Raw genomic sequence first — 20,226 nt, 5'->3', positions numbered from 1 at the left:
CTTTGCCAACAAGACTAGTTTGGACATCAAGTTTCTAAGACCAAAATGCTGTGATTTATCTTATGCTATGGGAAGGATCTAGGAGGCTAGACAAAAGAAGGTTGGAATGGACTCAAGCATTCACCTAGGCTATGTCCAGAAGAGCCGGTCCCTGGTTAGCCAGCCTACGGTGATCAGAAGAGAGATACCCCAACATCTATCCTGGTCACACAGGCCCATGGAAGCCAGAAGAAAGACACTGATGTACCTAAGAGGGAAAAGTTCATGATGGAGAAATGGGAAAGATAGAAGAGAAAGGAAAGCTAAGGGGATTGTACACTGTGGAGAGAGTAGAACTGGACACTTGATGGCAGTGAGGAACAGACAGATATGAGGAGGCCATGGTGAGGTCATGGCCCTGGGAGACTACCTAGGACCATGTTGGGTCTGTGGTCCTGCTACATCTGTGGTCTCTGTTGATGTCCGTGTCTTGAGATACCACCAAAGACCATGTAGATGTCAGCGGTCTGGCCTTTCACCAGAAATTGTGGATAACTGAAGGTTGTCCTACTGAGGGGGACATGCTGGTCTAGGTGCCTTCACTGCCACCTGAGGGCATGGGGACATCTAGGCCTAGTATGCTCGTGGGGTGGGGGACATGTCTTGGTCCATGATCCTATGGCAGCCACAGTCTATGTTGGTTTCTCAGGTCTGTGTTACCACCAGAGGCCATGCAGATGAGGCACTGTGCAGAGTTGCCACCTCACTGGTCAACACACTCTGGAGAACTGGTTCCTCCCCCTCACCTGAACAGCACAGTGGAGCTAACCCTGAAAGCATAAACTCAGGAGTGCTAGTTCCATCCCTAGTCTGCTGTGAGGTAGCATGGGAGAGGGAGAGATTCCCTACACACACACACACACACACACACACACACACACACACACACACACACACACATCCCACCTGCCACAAGGAAAGCTGGCCCTGGGAGAGCTGACCCAGAGGTCATGAGAGTGGGAGAGCTGCCTCACTCCCTCCCCCCCTCCGCAATTTCTGGATGCTGCACCCAAAAGAGTGCCTTGTACCTTACCTGGGCAATGCAGTAGAGCTGAGAGCCAGCCCTGAGGACCCTGAGAAGAGCTGACCCTGCCTCCTGTCAGCTACAGCATTAGCTGAGCCACCAGGGAAGTACCAGAGTGCTCACCCTGGTGGTGGGAGCATAGGAGAACTGGTGGGCCGACCAACTCAGTTACCTCTCAGGCCCAGATCCAAGGCTTTGAGTTGACCCACCCCAACATCTTTCTCCTCTATGATCTGCTGGAGCACATGAAAGGGACAGTCCTGCAGATCCAAAGCTGCAGGATCTCCATGACACAGGGCAACAACAGAATAACCAGGAGGAGTCCCAATGAGGTTCTAGTATTGATAGTATAGCAGAAGCCAGAGGCCTCACACTAGACCAATATTGCTATGAACATTTGCAAGCAAAGAAATGTGGACAAAAGGGTATACTGTGTGACACACTATAGCTTCCATGACAATATTTTTTATTCTATCTTTTCACTTATTTAATTTAATTTAGAGTGGGGAGGTTGCAAGGGAAGAGGGCAGATACAAATGGATGGCATGTAGAGATGAGTGGGATTGAACTGCATGATGCAAAATTCACAAAGAATCAATAGAACATTTTATTTTTAAAGAAAGTAATGTCTATGTTTTTAACCCATGTTTATCATGAACCATCGTATGGGGCAGATGTGTGATTAGGGTAAAGCACTTGAGATAGAAAAACAGGAAGGGGCATAGAAAAAAATAGGAGGGAAGGAAGGAGGAAGAAAGGAAGGGAGGAATGGAGGAGGAAGGCAGGGAGGAAAGGTGGAAAAAAAATTTGTCACATCCTGAAAAAGTCTAAGTTAAGACCCAAACCTGAGTAGCTTACCTAAAGTATAGTTTAGAAGATGTAGTGCATACCTAGGACGGGTAAGTACTATGGGAGAAAAGTCAGCCTTTAACTCTTATGCTTGCATTTTCAGAAGTTCCTGGTTAAACTACAAATGGTTATACCATATAGTTTTATCAAGATTTTCTAGTAACTGGAAGACTGTAACATTCTTCTGAAGGACTGGGCCTAACTTCAGTACCAAGGGAACACAAAGTAGACACCATGGGAAAGAACTGAAGGCAGTGAAGAGTAGTGTTGTCTCTTTCTTCAGCTCATCAAAGGAATTCAGGGTAATAGCTGTCTCTTTCTTTTTTTCTTTTCTTTTTTTCGGAGCTGGGGACCGAACCCAGGGTCTTGCTCCTCCTAGGCAAGCGCTCTACCACTGAGCCAAATCCTCAACCCATATAGCTGTCTCTTTAAGGGAACTAATATCTCAATGTTCTTCTCTTGATGGCCCCAGAGAAACCAGGGAAGGGTCAGAGAGTACTCTCTGGTACAGCTGACACACTTCTGATTCCTCTCCACACTGCCCAAAGGCCAGAGAAGAAATGGTAGCTCTCCAGAGCTTCCCTCTTATATTAAAAGAATGTTAAGTAATCTATTATTTGAGACAACATGTGGTCACTGTCCCACTAGGAACTTCTTTATGAATTCCGGACTGTGCTGGTAAGTCAGACGATGAACTGCAGTGTGTGCTAAAGTCAGAAAGAGCCAGTCAGCTCTTAGGATAAAATTTCGTAGCCACACAACTAGAGATGTATTTGGTAAAAAAGAAAAATAGGATGTCATGGGGATTTCCAAAATCTCCTAACTAGGGGACAAGAGCAGCAGTGAGTTGGTGGAAAGAGTTGACCAATCATGGAGCTCTAGCTTGCTTTTAAGGAAAAGGAAACTTGATGACCAGAAAGGGGGAAAAAGTGTCAAGAAGAGACCTGAAAGTAATCAGTCCGGTTGTGAGGGGAAAATGCTTCACAGAAAACCATTTCACAGCAAACGCCAAAGTGGCCTCCTATCAAACCTCATTGTTCATGTTTTGCAGATCTCTGATGACGTTAAACGAAGTGGTTTCCATTTTCACTACATTATAAAGCGTTTTCAAAGGCTTGAACTATCTGCGTTTGTAGTATCTGATAGTGAAGGGGCAGAGTTCATTTTTAGGCAATAAAATAACTCTTCATGAGGTTGTGAATTTGAGCCCAGACAAGCCACAAAAATACAGACTCGATCTAAACGTTCAAAGTTCTTGAAACGCACACATACATCACCGCTAACAGTAAATACACAAACCACAGACCGTTCGCCAGCACTGGTCAGTTTTGATTAACTCTTTTGCCGTGAAAAAGCATCTCTGGGATGCCTTGTACTAGAAAGAAAAGGACAAAAATATCCAACCCTGGTTTTCTCACCGGGCAAACCTTTTCCTTTCTCTGTGTGAAAACTTCAAGGGTTTCTGATTGCCCACAAAATTTTTACAAGTTAGTCCCACGACATAATGTGACTTTTTAAACAAGGAAGTGCAAGAGCCTCTCAGGCAGTGGCAATGACTTTAACTGCTGGTGTTAGCCACAACAGCCTTGCATCTGCTGCTAACAGCTTTGACCACCAGCCCTCAGCTGTGGGAAGAGAAACAAATACCCAGCATAATACAGGAAAGAAGCACCAACTGTGGTAACTCACAGCTGAGACATACAGAGAATGGAAACAGTCACTAAAGTAGATCTAAGGTAGAAGAAAAGACCAGAATTCTCCATTTGGCAAACTTAAATATAAGCGTTATCTTTCTGACCTTGCTGGCAAGCAAGGATACCCGAAGTGATAGAAAAGCATGCCCAGAGAGACCTCACCGCCTGGTCAGGTGGGCACTCCTGAGGCTGCAGAGCGGAGGAGACCACCAAGCCCACCCCTGCCCACATCCCTGGCCCAAGAGGAAACTGTATAAGGCCTCTGGGTTCCCTTAGGGGAGAGCCCAGGAGCGGCAGGACCCCTGCTCCTGAGACACCGCCGGAACCTGAAGGAAACAGACCAGATAAACAGTTCTCTGCACCCAAATCCCGTGGGAGGGAGAGCTAAACCTTCAGAGAGGCAGACACGCCTGGGAAACCAGAAGAGACTGCACTCTGCACACATTACGGATTACAGAGGAAAACACCAAACGCCATCTGGAACCCTGGTGCACTGAAGCTCCCAGAAACGGCGGCGCAGATCTTCCAGGTTGCTGCCTCCGCAGAGAGCTCGTGGGCAGCACCCCGCGAGCGAACTTGAGCCTCGGGACCACAGGTAAGACCAACGTTTCTGCTGCAAGTGACCTGCCTAGTGAACTCAAGACACAGGCCCACAGAAACAGCTGAAGACCTGTAGAGAGGAAAAACTACACGCCCGAAAGCAGAACACTCTGTCCCCATAACAGGCAGAAAGAAAACAGGAAAACAGGTCTACAGCACTCCTGACACACAGGCTTATAGGGCAGTCTAGTCAGAAATAGCAGAACAAAGTAACACTAGAGATAATCTGATGGCGAGAGGCAAGCACAGGAACCCAAGCAACAGAAACCAAGACTACATGGCATCATCGGAGCCCAATTCTCCCAACAAAATAAACATGGAATATCTAAACACACCAGAAAAGCAAGATCTAGTTTCAAAATCATATTTGATCATGATGCTGGAGGACTTCAAGAAAGACGTGAAGAACTCCCTTAGACAAACACAGGAAAACATTAATAAACAAGTAGAAACCCTTAGGGAGGAGAAACAAAAATCCCTGAAAGAATTCCAGGAAAACACAATCAAACAGTTGAAGGAATTAAAAATGGAAATAGAAGCAATCAAGAAAGAACACATGGAAACAACCCTGGATATAGAAAAACAAAAGAAGAGACAAGGAGCTGTAGATACAAGCTTCACCAACAGAATACAAGAGATGGAAGAGAGAATCTCGGGAGCAGAAGATTCCATAGAACTCATTGACTCAACTGTCAAAGATAATGTAAAGCAGAAAAAGCTACTGGTCCAAAACATACAGGAAATCCAGGACTCAATGAGAAGATCAAACCTAAAAATAATAGGTATAGAAGAGAGTGAAGACTCCCAGCTTAAAGGACCAGTAAATATCTTCAACAAAATCATAGAAGAAAACTACCCTAACCTAAAAAAAGAGATACCCATAGGCATACAAGAAGCCTACAGAAATCCAAATACATTGGACCAGAAAAGAAACACCTCCCGTCACATAATAGTCAAAACACCAAACGCACAAAATAAACAAAGAATATTAAAAGCAGTAAGGGAAAAAGGTCAAGTAACATATAAAGGCAGACCTATCAAAATCACACCAGACTTTTCGCCAGAAACTATGAAGGCCAGAAGTTCCTGGACAGATGTCATACTGACCCTAAGAGAACACAAATGCCAGCCCAGGTTACTGTATCCTGCAAAACTCTCAATTAACATAGATGGAGAAACCAAGATATTCCATGACAAAAACAAATTTACACAATATCTTTCTACAAATCCAGCACTACAAAGGATAATAAAGGGTAAAGCCCAACATAAGGAGGAAAGCTATACCCTAGAAGAAGCAAGAAACTAATCGTCTTGGCAACAAAACAAAGAGAAGAAAAGCACACAAACATAACCTCACATCCAAATATGAATATAACAGGAAGCAATAATCACTATTCCTTAATATCTCTCAACATCAATGGCCTCAACTCCCCAAAAAAAGACATACATTAACAAACTGGATATGCAACGAGGACCCTGCATTCTGCTGCCTACAGGAAACACACCTCAGAGACAAAGACAGACACTACCTCAGAGTGAAAGACTGGAAAACAACTTTCCAAGCAAATGGTCAGAAGAAGCAAGCTGGAGTAGCCATTCTAATATCAAATAAAATCAATTTTCAATTAAAAGTCATCAAAAAAGATAAGGAAGGACACTTCATATTCATCAAAGGAAAAATCCACCAAGATGAACTCTCAATCCTAAATATCTATGCCCCAAATACAAGGGCACCTACATACGTAAAAGAAACCTTACTAAAGCTCAAAACACACATTGCACCTCACACAATAATAGTGGGAGATTTCAACACCCCACTCTCATCAATGGACAGATCATGGAAACAGAAATTAAACAGAGACGTAGACAGACTAAGAGAAGTCATGAGCCAAATGGACTTAACAGATATTTATAGAACATTCTATCCTAAAGCAAAAGGATATACCTTCTTCTCAGCTCCTCATGGTACTTTCTCCAAAACTGACCATATAGTTGGTCAAAAAACAGGCCTCAACAGGTACAGAAAGATAGAAATAATCCCATGTGTGCTATCAGACCACCACGGCCTAAAACTGGTCTTCAATAACAATAAGGGAAGAATGCCCACATATACGTGGAAATTGAACAATGCTCTACTCAATGATAACCTAGTCAAGGAAGAAATAAAGAAAGAAATTAAAAACTTTTTAGAATTTAATGAAAATGAAGGTACAACATACCCAAACTTATGGGACACAATGAAAGCTGTGCTAAGAGGAAAACTCATAGTGCTGAGTGCCTGCAGAAAGAAACAGGAAAGAGCATATGTCAGCAGCTTGACAGCACACCTAAAAGCTCTAGAGCAAAAAGAAGGAAATACACCCAGGAGGAGTAGAAGGCAGGAAATAATCAAACTCAGAGCTGAAATCAACCAAGTAGAAACAAAAAGGACCATAGAAAGAATCAACAGAACCAAAAGTTGGTTCTTTGAGAAAATCAACAAGATAGATAAACCCTTAGCCAGACTAACGAGAGGACACAGAGAGTGTGTCCAAATTAACAAAATCAAAAATGAAAAGGGAGACATACCTACAGATTCAGAGGAAATTCAAAAAAATCATCAGATCTTACTATAAAAGCCTATATTCAACAAAACTTGAAAATCTACAGGAAATGGACAATTTCCTAGACAGATACCAGGTACCGAAGTTAAATCAGGAACAGATAAACCAGTTAAACAACCCTATAACTCCTAAGGAAATAGAAGCAATCATTAAAGGTCTCCCAACCAAAAAGAGCCCAGGTCCAGACGGGTTTAGTGCAGAATTCTATCAAACCTTCATAGAAGACCTCATACCAATATTATCCAAACTATTCCACAAAATTGAAACAGATGGAACACTTCCGAATTCCTTCTATGAAGCCACAATTACTGTTATATCTAAACCACACAAAGACCCAACAGAGAAAGAGAACTTCAGACCAATTTTACTTATGAATATCGACGCAAAAATACTCAATAAAATTCTGGCAAACCGAATTCAAGAGCACATCAAAACAATCATCCACCGTGATCAAGTAGGCTTCATCCCAGGCATGCATGGATGCTTTAATATACGGAAAACCATCAACGTGATCCATTATATAAACAAACTGAAAGAACAAAACCACATGATCATTTCATTAGATGCTGAGAAAGCATTTGACAAAATTCAACACCCCTTCATGATAAAAGTCCTGGAAAGAATAGGAATTCAAGGCCCATACCTAAACATAGTAAAAGCCACATACAGCAAACCAGTTGCTAACATTAAACTAAATGGAGAGAAACTTGAAGCAATCCCACTAAAATCCGGGACTAGACAAGGCTGCCCACTCTCTCCCTACTTATTCAATATAGTTCTTGAAGTTCTAGCCAGAGCAATCAGACAACAAAAGGAGATCAAGGGGATACAGATCGGGAAAGAAGAAGTCAAAATATCACTATTTGCAGATGATATGATAGTATATTTAAGTGATCCCAAAAGTTCCACCAGAGAACTACTAAAGCTGATAAACAACTTCAGCAAAGTGGCTGGGTATAAAATTAACTCAAATAAATCAGTTGCCTTCCTCTATACAAAAGAGAAACAAGCCGAGAAAGAAATTAGGGAAACGACACCCTTCATAATAGACCCAAATAATATAAAGTACCTCGGTGTGACTTTAACGAAGCAAGTAAAAGATCTGTACAATAAGAACTTCAAGACACTGAAGAAGGAAATTGAAGAAGACCTCAGAAGATGGAAAGATCTCCCATGCTCATGGATTGGCAGGATTAATATAGTAAAAATGGTCATTTTACCAAAAGCAATCTACAGATTCAATGCAATCCCCATCAAAATACCAATCCAATTCTTCAAAGAGTTAGACAGAACAATTTGCAAATTCATCTGGAATAACAAAAAACCCAGGATAGCTAAAACTATCCTCAACAATAAAAGGACTTCAGGGGGAATCACTATCCCTGAACTCAAGCAGTATTACAGAGCAATAGTGATAAAAACTGCATGGTACTGGTACAGAGACAGACAGATAGACCAATGGAATAGAATTGAAGACCCAGAAATGAACCCACACACCTATGGTCACTTGATTTTTGACAAAGGAGCCAAAACCATCCAATGGAAAAAAGATAGCATTTTCAGCAAACGGTGCTGGTTCAACTGGAGGTCAACATGTAGAAGAATGCAGATCGATCCATGCTTATCACCCTGTACAAAGCTTTAGTCCAAGTGGATCAAGGACCTCCACATCAAACCAGACACACTCAAACTAGTAGAAGAAAAACTAGGGAAGCATCTGGAACTCATGGGCACTGGAAAAAATTTCCTGAACAAAACACCAATGGCTTATGCTCTAAGATCAAGAATCGACAAATGGGATCTCATAAAACTGCAAAGCTTCTGTAAGGCAAAGGACACTGTGGTTAGGACAAATCGAAACCAACAGATTGGGAAAAGATCTTTACCAATCCTACAACAGATAGAGGCCTTATATCCAAAATATACAAAGAACTCAAGAAGTTAGACTGCAGGGAGACAAATAACCCTATTAAAAATGGGGTTCAGAGCTAAACAAAGAATTCACAGCTGAGGAATGCCGAATGGCTGAGAAACACCTAAAGAATTGTTCAACATCTTTAGTCATAAGGGAAATGCAAATCAAAACAACCCTGAGATTTCACCTCACACCAGTGAGAATGGCTAAGATCAAAAGCTCAGGTGACAGCAGATGCTGGCGAGGATGTGGAGAAAGAGGAACACTCCTCCATTGTTGGTGGGATTGCAAACTGGTACAACATTCTGGAAATCAGTCTGGAGATTCCTCAGAAAATTGGACATTGAACTGCCTGAGGATCCAGCTATACCTCTCTTGGGCATATACCCAAAAGATACTCCAACATATAACAAAGACACATGCTCCACTATGTTCATAGCAGCCTTATTTATAATAGCCAGAAGCTGGAAAGAACCCAGATGCCCTTCAACAGAGGAATGGATACAGAAAATGTGGTACATCTACACAATGGAATATTACTCAGCTATCAAAAACAACGGCTGTATGAAATTCGTAGGCAAATGGTTAGAACTGGAAAATATCATCCTGAGTGAGCTAACCCAATCACAGAAAGACATACATGGTATGCACTCATTGATAAGTGGCTATTAGCCCAAATGCTTGAATTACCCTAGATGCCTAGAACACATGAAACTCAAGACGGATGATCAAAATGTGAATGCTTCACTCCTTCTCTAAAAGGGGAACAAGAATACCCTTGGCAGGGAAGAGAGAGGCAAAGATTAAAACAGAGACTGAAGGAACACCCATTCAGAGCCTGCCCCACATGTGGCCCATACATATACAGCCACCCAATTAGACAAGATGGATGAAGCAAAGAAGTGCAGGCCGACAGGAACCGGATGTAGATCGCTCCTGAGAGACACAGCCAGAATACAGCAAATACAGAGGCGAATGCCAGCAGCAAACCACTGAACTGAGAATAGGACCCCCGTTGAAGGAATCAGAGAAAGAACTGGAAGAGCTTGAAGGGACTCGAGACCCCATATGAACAACAATGCCAAGCAACCAGAGCTTCCAGGGACTAAGCCACTACCTAAAGACTATACATGGACTGACCCTGGACTCTGACCTCATAGGTAGCAATGAATATCCTAGTCAGAGCACCAGTGGAAGGGGAAGCCCTGGGTCCTGCTAAGACTGAATCCCCAGTGAACTAGACTGTTGGGGGGAGGGCGGCAATGGGGGGAGGGTTGGGAGGGGAACACCCATAAGGAAGGGGAGGGGGGAGGGGGATGTTTGCCCAGAAACCAAAGAATTATTATTAAGTATTAAATAAAAAGAAAAAAAAGAAAACAAAAAAAGGAAAAAAAAAAAAAAAGCAGGCCCAAGACCTAACATCTGCCACTGGGCTATGTCTCCAGCTTTAGCAACAATGTTTCAAATGCCTTTCATTCCCTCTCACTTTTGATATATTTAAATGTTACAGCATGCATGTAAGATACATGTTCTCTTTATATATTACAAGCAACAATATTTTCTCTCAAAAACTGTGTGATACAAACCAAGATTATTTTTTATTCTTCCACAATTTTTATGTATGTATACACTGAACTGGACTTAGGGCACTTTCACACCTTCTTATGACTTTCTTACACTTTCCATCTGATCTTTCTCTCATGTCTTGAATTGTCTCCTGAAAATTTTCTTCTTTCCGACAAGATGACATTTAGTAACACTTCTGTCTTAACCACTGGGTTTAGTTATAGTTGTTTGAATGGGTATGAGTGGAGGGTCATTAGCTCCAATAGAGACAACTTATTAGTGGATGCACCAATACAGAAAGTGAACTCTTTCCCTCAGTGAACTCTTTCCCTCAAAACCTTTTAACTGACTGTAGTCCCTCAATGAGAAGTGGAGCCTCAGGAACCTACAACAGATGCATGAGGAAAGTGATGGTTCCGTTCTTGTGCTAGTCTTATATGGGTAGCACCACTACAGTGAGTTCACGGATTCAATGGCTGGGTCATGTACAGAAGATAATATATTTTATGCTTTTTTTAATTGGATAATTTTATTTACATTACAATCGTTATCTCCTTTCCCAGTTTTCCATCCATCAACCCCTTTTCCCATCCCCTTTCCCCCTGCTTCTATGAGGGTGTCCCCCAACCCACCCACCCCTTCCCACCTCCTACCTTGACCTTCCCCTACACTGGGGCAACAAGTCTTGGCAGGACCAAAGGATTCTCCTCCCATTGATGCCCAACAAAGTCATCCTCTGCAACATATGCAGCTGGGGCCATGGGTCTGTCTGTGTGTACTCTTTGGATGGTGGTTTAGTCCCTGGGAGCTCTGGTTGGTTGATACTGTTGTACTTATGAGGTTGCAAACCCCTTCAGCTCCTTCAATCCTTTCTCTAACTCCTCCACTGGGGACCCTGGTCTCAGTTCAATGGTTGGCTTCGAGCATTCGCCTCTGTGTCATGCTCTGGCAGAGCCTCTCAGGAGACAGCTATATCAGGCTCCTATCAGTGAGCACTTCTTGGCATCAGCAATATTGTCTGGGTTTAGTGGCTATATATGGGCTGGATATATACAGGCCCCAGGTGGGCAGTCTCTGGATGGCCTTTCCTTCAGTCTCTGCTCCAAACTTTGTTTCCATATTTTCTCCTGTGAATATTTTTGTTCCCCCAAGCTTTTATTTGGTTATTTGTTTTGTAAATGTAAAAGAGGTATTAATGTATAAGATTGTGTATATATGTGAACACATGAGTGCACACATTCACTATATGCAGAGATCAGAAAACAACTTACAGGAAGTGGTTCTCTCCTACTGGCTATATGGATTGTAGGAATCAAATCAAGTTTTGCAACAAAGGCCCTTACCAAGTACGTTATGTTATTGTCCCATAGTAAACTTTCTTAGCACTCCATTCCAACCTCTGTCTCTCAAATATGTTCTCCCTTCTTCTTCCTCAGTGTTTCTTGAGCCATGTCATGAGTAAATAGACATCTCGTTGAGGAACAACGATTATTTACTCTCTGGATTGTGACTAGTTGTAGATCTCTAAATTAGCCACTGCCTACTGTAAAAAGAAACTTCTCTAATGAAGGCTTAGAGCAGCACCAATCTCTGGGTATAAACTTAAGCATTTGGAAGACAGTTTAATACAATGCCCATCTAAGATAACAGTGACAAGCTGAGGAACTCTTCTAAACTCATTTCTATTGGAGAAAATACTGACATAATTCATCTTCTTTTAGAGTCATGGACAAAAAAACATGCTTTGGGATGCTTAATTCACTTCAGTATCTACTTTCTTCAATATGTTAACTTTAGTGTGCTAATAATTTTTATCTCCTTGTGGGCAAAAATGAAGGACATCCCATCCACAAGTAGAAGATGATAGCTTTGAAATTAGATCATCCTGGATCGTGTATTCTTAAATAGCTAGTATCTCCTCAGTCCGGGTCAATATTGATTTTTCATTCAACCAGCAGGCCATCATTTTAAAAATACTCCTCCATCGCAAAAGTGGGGTCTAATCCCCTCACCTCCCAGGTCTTCGATCTGGTAAGCACTATGACGAACTGTGTGGCAGAAATGACATTCTGCTGACACTGGCTCTTAACACTAAGAGAAACTGCAGTTTCATCTTACTTTTGTTTTAACAGCATTGAATGTCACATTAGAAATCTCACTTGTATTTCAGAGACAATTGGGTGATGCTACAATACGATATATAAAGGCAGGGCCAGCGACCAAACCCAGTCTGATAGTAACCCCCACCAAATAGCCAGCATTGGAGTCATCAAAGAAACCAGGACAAAAGGCAGATACACCAGGTAACACCTATGGAGGCCACACGGACAGAAACATTATCCAGATAAGCCCTCTGAATTCCTAAGCAATGAAAAAATTATATAATGAGAAAGAAACTGTTCTTGAGTTTGTGCTGTTGTTATTCACCAGATTTGGGAGATAATTTGCATCCATTAAGGACCAACACACAATCTCTGAGAAGCATATATACATTATAACACCAATGATCCTCCACCATGAAAATCTTGATTCACTCCAAATTTAGTGATTAGGTAAAAAGCAGATTCCTTAGTTATGCATGCTCTATGATATGCACACCAAGAAAAGAAAAGCTTAGGAAACAGTGCAGAGAACATGCCTGTCAGAGAGACTTTCTGATGAAAGTTGTGGAATGTAGCCTTCTAAAAGCTGTATAAAAGGCTGGAAAGTCATCTCCATGCTTCAGAGTACTTGCTGTTCTATCAGAGGACCAGATTCCCACGCACGCACGCACGCACGCATGCACGCACGCACAACACATGGCAAACAAATAGAAACTAAAATAAGTCTTTAAAAACCTAGTGAAAATAAAATTTGTCTGTATGCTGCTTACTGTGTATTTTTGCAACAATCGCTTCCATGTAACTGCTAAATATGTCATTTTGTTTGTTATCCACTAAGGCAACAACAATTCTATATATGAAATTTCTGCCCAGGAAAAATCCAATTTTTCTAGTAGAACGTTATTAATATGATTTAAAACATGTTTAAATGAAGGATTAGGATATTTTTGCAAAGCTCCGATAGTAAATATTGGTGACATTGTGCTCAAAGCAATTTCTAACACTATATGAAGAAATAAACACAGCCAAGTCCCAAGAACACCAGAGCTTAAGTATATGATTCCCATGTGCTTTAACATACATCTTAAAATGTACAACCTGGATATTTTTTTATTTACATTTCAAATGGTATCCTCTTTTCCAGTTTCTCCTCCAGAAACCCCCATTCCATCCCCCATCCCCCTGCCTCTATGAGAGTGCTCCCCCACAGACCCACCAATATCCAAGAAAAGAAAATGCGCAACCTGTTCTCACCTTACAAATGACAGGAAAGGAAATGGACTGAGTCTTTTTTTTTTTCAGTTCATTCAGATGGACCAAAAGCAAATAAAGCTCAATAAATTAATAAATACAGTGCTCTATCCTGGTGATTCTGTTGTGTTGACTTGCCCTGGGTGCAAATAATAATCTGCCTTCTGCTTCTGATTCCCTCCATCTGCAAATGTAGGGGCGGAAAAGCTTGAAGACCCCAGATGAGGCTTGTGTGCAAAAGGGTGTTGAGCTTATTGGAGATGAGGAAGAAGCAGAGAGTGGGAGGGATGTACAGCCACAGGAAGACTGACCTGTGGACAGCAACCAGAAAGCATTAGGGCAATAGCAGTGACTCTTTGAGGGGCAAAGAACAGAACACCATCATTTTCCATTTCTAACATTTGTGAACTTCCAGATCCTCCGATCAAAGTTTGTTGCAGAAGCTCCTTGAGACCCCTGGAGATGGACAAATTAGAAAGTCAGAAATAAAAGTGAGAACTTAAAATGTTCTGGCTATTGAAAAGTGATTTCTCATTTATTTCTTTCTGGCAGGCACCCACCCTTCTTTTATCTTTTGTCATTCCACTTTGTACTATAACAAGTTCAGCTTGGCGAATAGATTGCTAAAGATTTAATAATTTTCATACTTACTTGTTGTAATTGCTTTGTTCTCATATAAAATCATCTAAAACCGTTGTAAAAACTGCCAATGTGTGTAATAGCTCTTCACAGGAAGTCGCGTTCCACCCACACAGGGGCCAACAAGGACGATTACATAAAGGAACTGTTTCTAGTGAGAGAAAAGACACACATAATCTGCCCTTTGTATACAGGGTGGTTTGTTTCCTTTGTGTGTTCTTCTCATGCTTTGGGGCATACAAATACGCTCTAGTTCATCAGGGAAGCTGCTATCATCTACGTCATCATGTTCTAGTGCACTTTGTGGCTTCCCTTCACTCTGGGGGCAAGCATGCCGAGTCCAATTCAGCTTCCACTAACTGATGACGTCATGGAGACACTCAAACAACAGGAGTGACCTAATCAAGTAAATGATTCTAAGATAGGTCTAGTTTTACTCTGGAGGGAAAACTAGAAAGTCAAACACTTTATATGATTTTACAACTGATGAGTAACGAGCAGTAGGGGTTTTAGTTAATTCTGAAACTCACATGATTTTTTCCCTCAGTTTTCTACTAGATGTTTCCACTTTGCTAAATTTAATAAAACAAAGCTTCCAACGTCTCACAATTTTTGAAGGACAGGATGCACTATGTTGCTCAGACTGACCGCGACTCCTGAGCCCACAGCGTGCTCCAGCCTCAGTTTCCCTGGTAACTTTTAAAAGGTAGATTGTGTAACTCTTTCTCCATCTCCCATCCTCATTCCTTAATACTTTGGCTCTTTAGGGAAGAATCTAACAAAAGTTTTAAACTTTGACTATAGAAGACAGTTCACTGATATGATTTAGCATTGTCTTCGCTTAGAGTGGGCCCAAGTTTAACTTGATGGACACAGAACCAGATTAGATACAAAGAATGCTTAGATAATCGTGGCTTCCTAACACATATCAGGAGTCAAATTTGCAGGCAGAGAGAAAAGGGATAGGGGAGGAAAAGAATAAAGGGAAAAATGAAAGGAGGGAAGTAAAAGGATCATAGTTTCCCTCTAAAACATATTTGGCCCTTATTTCTATCCTGTTGAGCCGGGATTCTAGAGTCACAAGGGATCCTCCCCACCCTTCCCTCTGTGCTTTCCCAATAAGCAGTTTAACCTTTCCCCTACTAAAGGGGAAGCCCTTGCTACCTTCCTGCTCTGTAAATCCTAGCAGCAAATCCATTAAGTCATTGTCTGGCGGGGTGAGGCAATGAGGCTCCTTCAAACTTGCCAGCTGTGACCCAGCTTCTCTTTCCACCTGGCAGACTGCTAACAGCTCTGGGACAGAAGTGTTGTGCCAGCAGCCAGACCACCTGTGGAGCGGAAGGAAGTCCTTCTTACATGTCAACACCCAACCTTGGATGGCTGGGTCCTATATTCTGAAACACAACTTTTCTCTCCAGTCCCTTTGTTCTCTAGGAAGCTGCAGCATATTCACACACACACACACACACACACACACACACACACACACACACACATACACACACACACACACACACACACACAACCTTGGAAATGTAAGTCTGTGGCAAAATACTTAGTTTGGATTCCATTCCTAGCATTCCTAGCACCCTAAAAACAGAACAAGGAGGGTGGCTTACTTGGTAAATTAGCTGCCACAAGCATGAAGTTCCAAGAAGCCATGTTTAAAACAACAACAAAAGTTTCCTGTTTCTCTAACCCTAGCTATTGAGATAGGGGAAAGGAGACAGGCGGATATAGGTGGATCTCTGGAGTTCTTGGCTTTTCAGTAGATAAAGCCCAACACTTGAAAAAGCAGCTATACGTGAATATTAAAATTTTCTGGTTACAGCTGACTAGTTTCATTATTGCTGTTCCTTTAAAGTGTGACATAATTAACTGACAAGATGGGGCTCATGAAAAAAAGCATGGCCTTACCACATGTGTTGTGAAATTAGTGGATTACGTGTCAAAGACACTTAGAATAGAAGGGATGATGACACCTATTTTCCCTACAAGCAAAAAGGAAAAGTGACGACATATTGGGAGGAAAAGTGTCAAACATTTAATATTTGTTCATGCTTGTTTTTTTTATCTTTGCAGGGAGACTTGTTTATTTCTACTCTTTTAATGTGATTAATTAATATTCAAATCCCCCAAATTAAAAAATGAAATGAAACCTTCTTAGTGTATATTTCTCCATGTGGATTTTCCCCCAAAGTATGGACAATGGCTCATTTGTATCAGAATATTTTGTTTCCTTCTCTAATAATGATCTCCGAGCTACAGCCCAGGCCTTAAAGGCTAAGGCCACACACCTCTATTGACAGCAGTCTTGCAAGATAGTTCTGACACAAAGAGTTTCCAATTTCCTGTTAATTTCTTACCTATGAAAACAGTACCAATGAAATCTTCCTGTACAGATGAAATCCAGGTGAACCTAAAATTGACATAAACATCATTCTCACTGAAACAGCATCACTCCACCTGCTAGTTAGGCAACATTTGCCACATCATAGAGACCTTTGTAAGTGGGAGTTTGTTATCTACTAGGTGTGTGACCTGGAAATACCTTTTGCCTTAATTCCCTATGTGGGAACTAATAGAATGGTGTCCTTGTTCCATTGCAAGAGCTGATTAGCTAATGTCCCCAGTCCTAGGAGTACTATCTGATGAAGCTCAAAGACCCCAGGAATCCTGCCCCTTATCTCTACTAAAGGGATTCCCAGTGACTGTCTCTACTCACATATTCAAAGACTCCAACTGTATAAAAAGGGACAGATACACATGCACACACACACACACACACACACACACACACACACACACACACACGCACAAAGGCACATGAAGGAAAAAAGGCTTACAATCTTAAACATCACCAAACAATGGTGAGTGGTGGGACACACACTTAATTTCAGCACTAGGGAGATAGAGAGATGTGGATCTCTGAGTTTGAGGCCAGCCTCGTCTACAGAACTAGTTCCAGGACAGCCAGGACTGCACAAAGAAACCCTGTCTCAGAGAACAAAATAAGACAACTGAATGAACAAAAAAACTCTAAAATCATAGAGTTTGAGAGAGGGCCCAGTGGGCATTGGAACCCAGAACACATCTTATGAGAAGAACTAAAATAAAAAGTCATTAGTTTAAAAACCACATTTCTTCCTATGTCACCTCATTGACCTTTCTATATAGTCTCAGTGATACCAGAAAAGTCCCCATGCATTGACACTACAAACAACTTATACTGTATTTACAACCACTCCCCACATGTCAAGTAAACATCATCATTATTAATTTCAAATTCACTGAACATACAACCCATCTATCTGTTTGTTCAATAAGAAATAAAGAGCTTCCAGTTGGGGGGTGGTATCTGAAAATGAATGAGCACGCCCTCAAAGTGTCTCATTCAGCACTAGAACAAATCAGCTATGATTCTCATTCTCCCCTTTTTCTTGGTAAGGCTCAATTTCAGGACCATCTACCAACGTGACATGTGTTTATTAAGTAGCCATATGGACACACCAAGCACTGGTAATAAGAAGAGTCGGTAAGACATTTGCCTTAAATAAAATCTATTTCAATAAAGTACACTCCTAGAAACAGAAAGAAATGAAAAGATGTGTCACAAAATGTTAGGTGTCCACATTTTATACATAAAAGATGATGGGTTTTTTTATTTTTCTGTGGTGAATATTATCATTATAATCATGAAAAGAGGTCCCTTTGAAGATATCGTCTCCACCGTTGACTTCTAAGTTAGTATGGCAGCCAATTTACCAACACTGAGAATGTGCTAGATCTCATCTAATTTATTAGTGCCAAGGACAGATTTGGATCTTGGGCTTTCAGAATTGAAAATCCCATTTTATCACTACTACCCCAAACTGTCTCTGGTGACATTTTCACTCACATGGTGATTTGTCTTTAAAAAAAAAACTGTTAAATTTAAGTTACAGGCTTCAGAGGGAAATGGCCACCATGTGAACCTAGATATTTGGCTTCTGTGGCATCCACCAAGGCTGCTGGTGACCTTTCCTCCTCTTCTTCACCCACAGGTCTCTGTAGCAAAGGAAATGTAGAGGTGGTATCTGTGAGAATCTGATCAGATAGCCCCTGAAAAAAATGCTTCAGAAGCAATTTAATACTTTTCAAAATACTCATCACACTATTACACTACATCTGCCCTACCACTTAATTCTGAAACATATCTACTCCGTTATGAAAATGATACTATCCAAGGCCAAAGGAAGCCTCAGATTCTTTCTCCTTAACTAAGTTACTCATTTGCAAAAGAAATAATTATCGAACCCAATACTTCAAAGTCAATATTTCCAATAGCTTCCAAATTATAACATTGGTATATTAATTTGTCGATCTATAACTGATGCCCTTTTCAGTTTTATAGTAAAAGTCTCATGAATCTTATTGGAATTATTCTAAGTTTCCTGGCTTTATAAATATGTTCAACTCCACTATTCATATCACATCAGAAATCATCACCAACACATTGCTATGTTCCTGCCAACTTGGGTGACTTATTGAACACAGAGTAAAGAATAAACACTAATAGATTCATTTACTGTTATAATTAGGCTTGAGGGACTTTCTATAAATCTCAAAGATAGAACAGAATGATTAATCTCTTATGATAAATCTTGCAATTGTTGACTTTAAGCCTAATAATTATTCAGAAGCAAAATTTCCAACTTTACCTTTCTGATATCTTTCTGGCTTTCTTATGCTGCATCCGGAATGGAATTCTTAGCAACCTTTTTTTTTTTTAAGAAAGACTGCAGCAAATGCAGGGTACCAAATTCCTCTAGGTATTCTATTTCTCTGTAATCCCAACCTTTCTTTTCACAGTTTAGTTTCTTCGGTCAAAAGTTAACATTAGACACTTTTCCCTCCCCACAAGTACCCAGCCCAGATAGGTAATGAGATGCAGGCCCTTGGCCTCTAGTGTGCACTGTGTCATCTGCCACCATCTGCCCTGACAGTGAGCAGGGGTGAATGCAGAGACTCCTTGCTGCTCAATGTGCTTGCAATGGTTACTGAGAGATCGGCACTAACCAGGGCATACACACCACCACTTCTAAGACACAGGAAATACTGCAAAAAGGGTAGAGAGCTCATAAGAGCTGTAGAATTTTAAGAGAAAAAAAGGGCTGCAAAATGCTATCTATCTTCAAGACACAACACATCCACTGCAAGCACAAGGCTGAGTCTTGTAAAAGTTTGAGCTGGTTCTTCCTCCCAGACGCATGCTCCCAGAAATAAGACTTAGACTCAAAATATATTTACGAATACCTTGGCCATATAGCTAGGCTCTGCTCTGACTAGCTCATAATTTAATATAACTCATTTATTCTGATCTTCATTCTGCCACGTGGCTGGTTACCTATGCTCTGGTACTGTGTGTTCATTTTACCACATCTTCCCAGACAAATCTCCCGTGCCTTGCCCTATCCCAGAATTCTTTCTGCTGCTTGGATATCCCACATTCTATTCTATCCTTTCCTATAGGATATAGGATTTTTTAATCAATAGGTCATGCATACATATAACACACAAGATGTTTTATCTACAGAGCCTGTCAACAACAAGTCATGCATTGGGATAGGCTCATGGCACTCTACTCTTTCCTGCTAAACTATTGGCTCCTGATGGATTCAGGGGGCGGGGCAGGGAGAAAAGCCTTTGATTGCAAACCCACTAGTGAGCACACCAGCTCCAATGAATATTTCCAAACTTGTAGCCACACAAACTGACTAAAAGCCATGGGTAGCAAAGCAGAGGGAAGAAAGGTGGGCAGGAGTCCTGTAAGGAAGGGAGCAGGTAGGAGGTGTGGGAGGAAAATGAGAAAGGAGGAGTTAAGGGAAACAACCCCATACTATATGCATGCATGAAACTGTCAAAGAACAAATTTAATCAATAAAAAAATCAAAATTAAAATGTT

At 41.2% G+C, this 20,226-nt stretch overlaps 1 long non-coding RNA gene across 4 annotated transcripts; it reads right to left on the bottom strand.

Moving 5' to 3' along the window:
* Positions 1-10,807: 10,807 nt before the first annotated feature.
* LOC147996100 (uncharacterized) lies at positions 10,808-19,604 on the bottom strand. Of its 4 annotated transcripts, XR_015674156.1 has the most exons (6): positions 18,983-19,320; positions 18,181-18,329; positions 16,649-16,701; positions 15,447-15,610; positions 14,295-14,433; positions 10,808-14,099 (listed from the first exon to the last, which is right to left on the bottom strand). It is a non-coding gene; the product is annotated as an uncharacterized LOC147996100 (long non-coding RNA). The 4 variants fall into 4 exon arrangements; XR_015674157.1 differs by lacking the exon at positions 16,649-16,701 and having other exon boundaries at positions 18,983-19,311; XR_015674158.1 differs by lacking the exon at positions 15,447-15,610 and having other exon boundaries at positions 12,418-14,099; positions 18,983-19,604.
* Positions 19,605-20,226: the final 622 nt, after the last annotated feature.

The sequence above is a fragment of the Rattus norvegicus genome, chromosome 2 (genome assembly GCF_021556685.1).
Source record: "Rattus norvegicus strain SHRSP/BbbUtx chromosome 2, alternate assembly SHRSP_T2T, whole genome shotgun sequence".
NCBI lineage: Eukaryota > Metazoa > Chordata > Mammalia > Rodentia > Muridae > Rattus > Rattus norvegicus.
The sequence above is the reverse complement of the archived record's forward strand: the minus strand, read 5'-3'. Positions and strand labels throughout refer to the sequence as shown.